We start from the raw sequence: 10,604 nt of genomic DNA, 5'->3' as shown, positions 1-10,604 counted from the left end.
CGTCATTTATGGACGGCCCCTATTGAGGCCTCGCCCGGTGTGCAGGAGCTTCCTGGGTTTCCAGCACACTCCTGACGCCTGTGTGGTAGGAGTTTTAATGTCTCGCTACCCCCACCCCGTCCCCGTGGTCGCGTGGATCTTTCTCCTCCGCTTTTTGCCCTCCACATTTACAATCGCCACGCGTTGAGAGAGTGTGTTCGCTATAGATTGCCACAAAAAAACACTTGTCGAGCCGTCATGTGGTTGCCAGGTCGCTTCTGAAAAAAATAGCTGCCAAGTTTAGTGCGTGTTACCTGCGCAACATAAAAAGTAATAGTTGAAGTTACGGGATTCCTGATTTTTTCCAGTTGGAAACACGTGTTTTGTGGCGTATGTATTGTCACTCTGGACCGGTTTCGCTCTTCTCGGCCACATCAGCAGCAGTCAGGGCCTGGTAAGAAGCTGTGGCCGAGTTGACCGATGTTGTCATACGTTCGGTGTACATTGAATCGCAGTGATACTGCACTCAACTCATTGTGCAGTGGCGTCAGATTGGTAAAGGTGCAGCTCTTGCAATCGCTTTGCTCACGTTCCGTTCGCTGCTGGCCGAGTGACCCTCCGCCAGAGAGCTCCTCTGGGGGGGGGGGGGTATTTATTGAGCTACTCCACGCTGAGAAGATGTCTTGGAAGAGGCGGGTAGTGGTCACACTTTGCCCCACTACACGCCGACCTGCCCAGCGACTTCGGCCTACACATTTATTCTGCCTGGGTGGACAGCGGCATTTAAAAACATTAAAATGTGCCCAATGTTTTAACTTCAGTGCCGGGAGATCGAACCGGCGACGTCTTCATTGAAAATCCAGCGCTTGCAAAGGCTCACGACACCTCCATGGCACGTCCGGTGTATGTGGAGACAACGCGCGCGCGTGTGTGTATGTGTGTGCATCTGCGTGTGTGCATCTGCGTGTGTGCATCTGCGTGTGTGCATCTGCGTGTGTGTATCTGCGTGTGTGTATCTGCGTGTGTGCATCTGTGTGTGTATCTGTGTGTGTATCTGTGTGTGTATCTGTGTGTGTGTGTATCTGCGTGTGTGTATCTGTGTGTGTATCTGTGTGTGTATCTGTGTGTGTATCTGTATGTGTGTGCATCTGCGTGTGTGTATCTGCGTGTGTGCATCTGCGTGTGTGTATCTGCGTGTGTGCATCTGCGTGTGTGTATCTGTGTGTGTATCTGTGTGTGTATCTGTGTGTGTGTGTATCTGCGTGTGTGTATCTGCGTGTGTGCATCTGCGTGTGTGCATCTGCGTGTGTGCATCTGCGTGTGTGCATCTGCGTGTGTGCATCTGCGTGTGTGTATCTGCGTGTGTGCATCTGCGTGTGTGTATCTGCGTGTGTGTATCTGCGTGTGTGCATCTGCGTGTGTGTATCTGCGTGTGTGTATCTGCGTGTGTGCATCTGCGTGTGTGCATCTGCGTGTGTGCATCTGCGTGTGTGTATCTGTGTGTGTGTGCATCTGCGTGTGTGTATCTGCGTGTGTGTATCTGCGTGTGTGCATCTGCGTGTGTGCATCTGCGTGTGTGTATCTGTGTGTGTGTGCATCTGCGTGTGTGTATCTGCGTGTGTGTATCTGCGTGTGTGCATCTGCGTGTGTGCATCTGCGTGTGTGTATCTGCGTGTGTGTATCTGCGTGTGTGTATCTGCGTGTGTGCATCTGCGTGTGTGTATCTGCGTGTGTGCATCTGCGTGTGTGCATCTGCGTGTGTGCATCTGCGTGTGTGCATCTGCGTGTGTGCATCTGCGTGTGTGCATCTGCGTGTGTGCATCTGCGTGTGTGTATCTGCGTGTGTGCATCTGCGTGTGTGTATCTGCGTGTGTGCATCTGCGTGTGTGCATCTGCGTGTGTGCATCTGCGTGTGTGTATCTGCGTGTGTGCATCTGCGTGTGTGCATCTGCGTGTGTGTATCTGCGTGTGTGTATCTGCGTGTGTGTATCTGCGTGTGTGCATCTGCGTGTGTGCATCTGCGTGTGTGTGTGTGGTGGGGAGCGATAGCGAAGCGGTTAGCGCGCTGCGCTATGAGCCCGGCGACCCGAGTTCGATTCCCGCTCAAGGCCAACACCGGTGACGATTATCTGAACCGGTCCCGGGCCTCCCCTCTAGGTCGCCTCAGCCTCAAAATCAGTACCTGGTGCGGTGTGTACACATCGCCACTCGGGAGACAAAGACGGCCGGGCGTAGTGCTGGCCACCCACCCCCTCGTGGGCCGTGCTGGTCTTCATCGGTGCTGCTCGCGAACAGCACTTGCGCCCCTACAGTCTCTCTTCAAGGTTAAGCGGGGGATACTTATTTTGTGCGCGGCAATAATGGACCAAATCACTGCAGAATGTCACGCGGCTTTTTGTTTTGGGGCCTGGCAAAGTGCTCCGTGTGTGTGCGCTACCATCCACGCGTACACCGGACTGGTGCTGTCCGCTTGTGGAGCGATGCCTGTTGTTGTACGGAACTTCTATGCCCCCCCCCCGCCCCCAGCGTCTAAATTATCCCGCCCGCGGCACCAACACTCGGGCATTTCAGCCGCGTGGAGGTATTTTTCAATTAACGCCGCAGCATTTCATCTCGCGGCGCTTTCTGGAGGCAGCGTGCGTGTTTGCGTTGGTGCTGTTATGGGGGGGGGGGGTGGGGGTCGGCGTGTCTTATGAAGTGGGCAGATAGCGGGGGAGGAAGAGCAGTAATGGGGGGGGGGGGGCAATGAATCGCAAGAGCCGTCACCTGCACCCTAAGCGTGCCCCGCACAGACCTCCCCCGCTCTCAACAACAACAAAGGAAATGCACCGAGTGGTCCCAGTGTTAGAGACGCATCCAACAGCGCGAATCCGGCCGTGGCGGTGCCGCCTTCTTCTCTTTGTCGAAGGCGGCTCTGCAGCACCAAGGGCACGCGCGCTCGCCGTTGTTCCCGGAATGACATTAGCACCACGCCGCATCCATCTCGCCCAGGGGTCGGCAATCTGCGGGCTCCGGAGCGGCATGTGGCTCTTTAGAAGGACTGCTTCGTGACCCTTATTTGTCAAGGAGGACGACGACAACAACAACAGCCGCCATTCGCCACCAAGAGGCGGTGACTTCCCCACGGCGCTCGTGCCAGGCTAGGTGCACGTTAAGGCCACGTGAAGCGTCGCACGCCCGCTGACAGGTCACGGGACAGACCCAGCAGGTGCCGTGGGTTGACCGACTGAGATGATTGGCCGATGCACTACCTGTGTCCTCTACTGTGCCAATTTGCTGTGTTTAAGTCACCCGGCGCTCAGCTCGTTGTTGTGAGCGTCGCTCCTCTGCCCTGCGTTGTTGTTGGAGAGCGACTGCCTTCAACTGCGCAGTAGCGTCCTTCACGAGCCTCCTCCACAGAGGCCGATTTTGACACCGCTCGTACCAGTCATAGGCGAGTCCACTCCGTTTCACATCCTCTTGTGCCACATCACTCCATATCTTATCTAGCCCGTGCCGCGCCAGTTTAGCCCCCTCTATATGGCCGAATAAAAAGCTGTTTAGGCACGCGGTGGCTGGGCATGCGGGTTACATGACCTAACACCAACGCAGCCTTGCCTGCAGGAGGAGCTCACCGATGGGACTTTGTCCAGATTTTTCAAAGATTTGTGAGCTCCTCACACAATCCAGCCTGGTTAAACCCAGGATGGATCGTAGGCAGGTCAGCCTAAATGTTTCTAGCTGGCGAAGATATTTCATTAGGGGGGGGGGTCCACGTTTCGCAAGCATAGAAAGGGGAGGGCATTCCCGGAAGCTTCGTGTGGAGTAACAGACCAGGTAGCTTTCACACAGATGTACGTCAAGGACAGCCTTAACGGACTGTAAGGGCAAATGTTAGAGTACCTATGAAGGCTGGAATGGCACACGAGGGGATGGGTGGCCAGCACCACGCCCGATCGCATGTCTCCCTAGTAGCAATGTTTACACACCGCACTAGGGACTCACGAGGCTGAGTCGACCTAGGGGAGACCCAGGACCAGTTCAGATAATCGTCACTGGTCTTGGCCGTGAGCAGGAATCGAACTCCGGTCTCCAGGTTCGTAGCGCAGAGCGCTGACGACTACACTACCGCTCCCCACGTCAAGCACAGCCTCGTATTCGCATGCATTGTGAAGGGGTCTTGAAATATATGTTTTACAGAATTCGAAAAACCCCCCGGCTCTTCTTGTTATTTGGGTTGCTCGCCCTTGATCTAGCCTTACACATCTTCTTAGTTCTTTCGGTAAAGTCACGTAGAAGGGAAGTAATACAATAATAAAAATAAAACATAATAAAACAATTTATTTTTATTTTTATTATTTTATTACTTCCCTTCTACGTGACTTTACCGAAAGAACCAAGAAGATGAATCCCTGCAGTCACGAAAGCTTTAAATCGAAATTTAGCCTTACACAGTTGTTATTTTATTTGCGAATACTATTATAGCAATATAGGGTAACAATAATATCAGATTGTTTATTATGGAGGGGTAGCTTATGTGCTCTCGATAGCGCCTTACCCCGAGGTGGCCTACACAGCAGCAATGGGGAGCTTTTCGAGTGAGGTTTCAACAGCGTGCTCAGCTCTCCCGATCAGTTTTCGGCTTGTACCGAAATGTTCCTCGACGTGAAGTTCCGACGGTTTCGCTCGAAGGTGCTGGGAACTTTTCGACGTAAAAAAATAAAAAAAATATTCCACATTAGCTTACCAGCACGTGCAGCGAAACGTTGGACATCATGCAGAGTAACACGCGGGACACAACACGAAATCGCATTGGTGTGCAGCAACTTTTTGCTGGCCACATTCACAACCCAGCGAGCTGGACGAGATATTCCACTTCCACTAAAACAAGGAGACAGCGGGCGACTCGAGCACGTAAAAAAAATGTTGCCAATCGCTCTAAAACATTTCGCGTTATCCAGAGCAAGCCAATGGCGTGGAGTGTCCATAGCCGTGTCCCTAAGTCGTCATCAGGACAGCCGTGCACGTAGTCTGATTTGATAATTAATACATTAATTAAGAGTTGATTGCTGGTTGATTGCTTCTGATTGGCAGGGTTAGCAAACAGGTTTTAATTAATTACTTTGCGATATTTCGTGGCATAACGCTGGCGTGGTAGTGCTATTGTGATTCTCGTGAAGCGTTCATTGGTTAATAGGATGATTGGTTCGCATTATGGGGGATTATAAATGAGGAATTGGCGATGCGGGTAGACGGAAAAGATTGGTGGTGTGACAGTGTTCCAATAAACGATCAGCTGGTTTGGTCTGAATGGCGAGAGTTTGTTTCCTGCCATGATGAAGTCGGTGAAGTGTTATTTAATAAGATGAATTAAATTAGCTCACATTGAGTTACTCGACTCCCACGTGCCCGTCAACATTTGCAGAGACGGGGGGGGGGGGGGGGGTTGGGGCAGGGGGTTGGGGCAGGGGGTAACTGATCGACCCCCCTTCTAGGGGTTGGTTACCCCGGCTCGGAGTTAGGTTTCTCGATTGTCAACATTCCCTCTTTCGGTTTGCCGAAACAACAAATCCGTGGGCATCTTTTGTCCACGCGACTTCTGCTTTCGTATGGCAGGAGGGGCACGCAACCGCTCCGGAACGCGTCATAGTCAAACGCTAATTTATCTTTTAACCCAAAAACCAGGATTTTAACCCACGTGACAACTCGATTTGATTGGCCGTGTCGGGTGGTGGAGGGGCTCTTAAAAAATTAAATTGACATTGTACACTGCGCGATGATCAACACAACCCAAAAACATAACCTGCAACAGTGATTCGAGATGTAATTATTGATCGTGAAAGTTACGTAATAAAATTAACCAAGTAAATGAACGCAGCGAGCTGTAACGATATCCGCGTTGTAGCGTTCTGACCCGCCCCTACCAAATATCTGTTGAAAGAGAGCTCCATCGCTCATCGGATTCCTCCTCCAGCCTTTATAACGATTCGGATTCCGTAAACTCCAGGCCAATCCCGAGCCCGTATTTCCAGTCTTGGGAATTCATTGCCCATCACACGCACTCACGCACGCACTTCTTTGAAGGTATTTGGGTTTTTTTTCTTTCAAATTTGAAAATGTGGCCACCACCACCACCACCACGAGCAACGCGCACGCAGTGAATCCATATCGCCAATTACTTCGCGTGTGATCTTTATATCAATAGTTGACATTCACCTCCCAGAAATCTATTAATTACATGTACAAACTATCGACAGCTTCTGGATTCTAACAAAACTTTTTTTTTAAGGTTCGCTACGGGACATAAGATGCGTAATATACGTTACGCAACGGGGCCGTAATGTATCAAGTAAAATGCACGTTGCCCGAAAGTGCAATAAATTCGGAGATAGAGCAATGGGGTCGGCTGTGTGTGGGAGCACGATGGATCGCTGCATCGCGTGACCTCGAGGAATGGCTCGAGCTTAAGCAACCTTTTTTTGTTTTCAAGCAGTGGATAGACCATGGGCTGCTGATGATGATCAAAAGCTGGAGAGATAAGACACCGATTTGGATCGAACCCACGAACTCCTGGTATGCGAGGAGGTCGTGGGTTCGATCCCGACCCCGATTCCTGGGTATTTGGAGTGGTCGCGTGGATTTTCTCCAGATCCTCCGGTTTTCCCTCCACATTTAGAAACATGCGCTTAGAGTATTTGGCGGATAAAAATTGCTACGTGATAAGCCACTTTATTGAGCTATCATTTTTGGCCAGGTCGCTTTTGAAAAACAGCTGCATAGCTCAGTGGGCCTTACCAAGTAAGATAAAAACAATACATTTCGCTTTAAAGCTTTCGTGACTGCAGGGATTCATCTTATTGGTTCTTTCGGTAAAGTCACGTAGAATGGAAATAATAAAATAATAAAAATAAAACATTTTTTTTTATACCGAAAGAACCAAGAAGATAAAAACAATAGTTTAGTTTACAATAGTTCAGGGTGGTTCAGATGGCTCATGACTCCCAATTAATTGACCACTACATTTTTTCCCATATGGGCATTCATTTCTATTTTCACACCCATTGGTATGCAAACATAGATGACACTATTCCTGCGTTCAGCAATATATTCAGGAGTTAGACGCCAATGTTGAGAGAGGTGTGCTGGCCAAGACGAGAGGGTTTCAGGAGAGAGAGAGAGAGAGTTCGTGTCGTATTACTGTTCCTCTGTTGAAGGAGCTTAGACCACAGTGGGTTTATTCTACGGTTCCATATCACACCAGTTACTGGGAACAAGTTTTGCGCCCCTTGTCTTGGCTTTAGTGCCACACTCTACAGGACGCAGAACAAACTGGTTCGCAGGGTATGGGGATCGCAGAGCCAACGTGTGTGTACGATTGCAGCACAGGTTTTAGAGCCATGTAGAACGTCACACTGACTCTGCCAGATGTCAATTTTCTAGCCATGTTGGAACATTGATAGAATGTACATGAGCCACTTAGTCGCCCTGGTCGATACGTCTATACGTTTATGTGGCAAAACAGCTTCTGGTAGAAGCCAACGGCTGTATGTATTCACAGTTTACACATAAGCTGTACACGTATGAAACATATATGACAAATTATGACAAATTTGGGCCTTCAATAATCAGATCGTTGACCGTTAAGTTACGTTTGCGTATATTTTTTTCCAACGCAGAGTAAGAATTGTTTTTTTCCCCTTCAACAGCCAGTAGTTTGAACCCCATACGCGTCTGTGGGGAGCCACGGGCTATTATAGCATCCATACCTTCCCCGTGACAGCACGTGGGGTTTACCCCGCGTGGCCCTAGGTCAGATAATAACACCTCGAGGTGAAATACATTCAGACCCTTGGGCCATGGCGGGATAACAAAATAAATAAAAACCTCGCAATACCTTGCAGGCCCGGCAGAGGACCCGTCTGTTCACCCCACTTCATCAATCACAGCCAACTCGTGTGTATACACACACACACACACGCGTTTAAAGCTGTACGTCAATCAATAGCGCACTGCGCTTTGAGCCCAGACATGTGAATTCCATTCCCGGCAACGATGAAACATCAGTGACGAAGGAAAGCTGAAACGGTCATGCCTGCCCTTCGTCCCAACCCCCTTCTCCATCAACCCGCATTGACCAGCGTGGTCTTCTTTTTCTTCTTCCTTTGTACGACTGCAGGGCAACGACTCCGATGTCACATCCAGGTGGTCAAGCCCCGACAACCGCGTTAGGAGCAACGGAGTAGTGCATCGCTGTGACCGTCTCCTTCGTGTTTGTGGATCGGGGCACTGCGTCGTTATTCGCTGTACGGTCTCTGTCCTGGATGGCCACAGTCGCACACCACCACTTGGGAACGTTTTTCATTTTCCATTTGGGTATCAGGTATCCGCAACCAGCGTGGTGAAGCATGGTCAATAAAACATGACTCTCACGAACACCACTGCGTGACGAGGCCTTCATCCAACAGTAGATTAACAAAGGAGCTGTAAGTAAAACAAGTACGTCAATCAACGGGCAAGGTTCCACTGGGGATGGAACTACGCGCCGTGTTCTCCGCCACCCGAGTTGAACTCCCGGTCGCGGCTAAAATCGTTGGCGCGTGACATCTCCACCGGTCACCCAACTTCTCTCGTCACTCACCGCACTGACCAGCGTGGAGTAAGCATGGTCGAGCGTCTTCCACGATCGACACTGTGCATGGCGAAAGGCGTTCATCGACCGGTGAAATGACATTCTGTACCAAAAAAGAAAATGGTATCATTCAGCTAAGCTCTAATTTCACGTGGCGAATGTTACCATACAAAGCAATCGGTTCAAACTGTATTTCCACGAACAAAAACTTAATCTCAGCAGCAAAAGCTGCTGAAGCAGCGTGCAAGGCGCACCACTCACGTACACGGTGTGGGTGTGGGGGGGGGGGGTCCAATTTAGCGGTGGGGGTGTTTATTGTTGTTAATCGGCGCGCTCGCGGTACTTTGAGTGACAAGCGGCGGTCATTGTTGAACAAAGGGGAATTGCTACGACCGTGGCCCCCGAAAATTGCTCCAAAGATAAACGAGAGCTGGGCCATTCCGACGATTTTCTCCGTCGGCCGAGAAAGGGAGTCGCGCGGGGCGTCTCCGTCGGCGTCAAGGGGCGATGCGGCTAAATTGCGAAAATACTGAAACGCGCTTTCAAAAAACTCGAAAGCGAGTGGCTCTGCGATTGCACTCTCAGCGATCGCTCTTCAGTCACGACACGGGGCGACCACTCACCGACTCGTCCCCCCCTTCCCCTACCCCCCAACCTTCCCCGGTGCGTTGCCCGGGGTGAACGTGGGATAAATACGGGACCCATCAGTACACATCAGTTGTCCGCGTGATTAGCCCAAGCCAATTCAGAGCCATCGCGATTGCGCGGTTTGCTTCCTCCTGAGCAGAATGCCGGGGACGCGCGAAATTCGCGCCCGATCGTGTTTCTCGCTGCTTCCTCTACCCTCCCGAATTCACCCAGGGGCCACGGCCGAGCAGTTTTCTCGCCGTGCTGTCGCTCGTCGCAGCATCAGCGGCCGTAACGGCGTCAGCAGCTTCGGCGTCAGCAGCAGCAGTGACAGAGCGCGCGGGGAGCGGAGCTGTTTGTGACAAGTGCCATAGCAACGACGCGCGCATTCTGTCCGCTACGAATGGCAATGGCAAGGCCCCCTCCACGCCCTCCCATCCTCCCCTTTCCCCTCCTCCCCCACCAGCCCCTTTATCAGCACTATACATGCGTAACGCGGTGTGGCGACGGGAAGAGCATCCGCACGTGCTCGTGCGCGTTATATCTCATTCACAGCAACCACGACCACCCGCCACCACCACCAACACCACCCGCCACCACCATCACCACCAACCACCTCCCTCCCTCCGCCGCCACCTCCCTCCCTCCGCCGCCACCTCCCTCCGCCGCCACCTCCCTCCACCGCCACCTCCCTCCACCGCCACCTCCCTCCACCGCCACCCACCTCCCCCTCTCCACTCCGGCAAATTGATTAAAAGCACAACACGCGCAGTGCGCTCTCCTCGTTATGAAACGCGTGCAAGGTTGCAGCTGCACGTTTTCCTGACGATGCCTCGAGCCATGAAGGCCATTATAACCGTGCGCTATGTCGCACTCGACCGAGCCGCGCGTGTGCAGAGTGGCGCGCGCCTGTGAATTGCACTCGATGACCTTTATTTAACCGAGCAAAGGCGCCCCTATGAGATGTATGATCTTGTTTGGGACCAGAGTTACGTAGGAGAAACTGTTCGTGTTGGGGTTAAAAAACAATTATAAAGGAAGTGACTCGCTCCTCACACGTGAGTGCGAGTCGGTAATCGTGGAGTTGTTTTGTTATTTCTCTTCTCAGCAAGTGGTGGAAATTCCACGTTTCTATGGCGAGGGGGCGGGGAGCGAATTTTAGTTTTCTATTCTCAGCAAGTGGTGGAAATTCCACGTTTTTATGGCGAGGGGAGCGGGGAGCGGGGAGCGAGTTTTTAAATAACACCGACTCGTGATTGACCACAAAGAGGTCCTCTCTGTATCGACCACAGAGGGCGCGCTTTGATGAATATCCACGCGAAAAAAAAAGACCCATCAAGCTCCTCCCCACCCCGTTCCCCCTCGGCATCGACCGGCGCGGTGAAGTATG

The 10,604-nt window shown here is 51.6% G+C and overlaps 1 long non-coding RNA gene across 1 annotated transcript; it reads left to right on the top strand.

Moving 5' to 3' along the window:
- LOC144720062 (uncharacterized) lies at positions 1-8,391 on the top strand. Its single transcript, XR_013585693.1, has 2 exons — positions 1-85; positions 8,135-8,391. It is a non-coding gene; the product is annotated as an uncharacterized LOC144720062 (long non-coding RNA).
- The last annotated feature ends 2,213 nt before the right edge of the window (positions 8,392-10,604 follow it).

This window comes from Lampetra planeri, chromosome 7 (assembly GCF_965212315.1).
Source record: "Lampetra planeri chromosome 7, kcLamPlan1.2.h2, whole genome shotgun sequence".
Lineage (NCBI taxonomy): Eukaryota > Metazoa > Chordata > Hyperoartia > Petromyzontiformes > Petromyzontidae > Lampetra > Lampetra planeri.
This window is presented reverse-complemented; position numbering and strand designations above follow the sequence as displayed.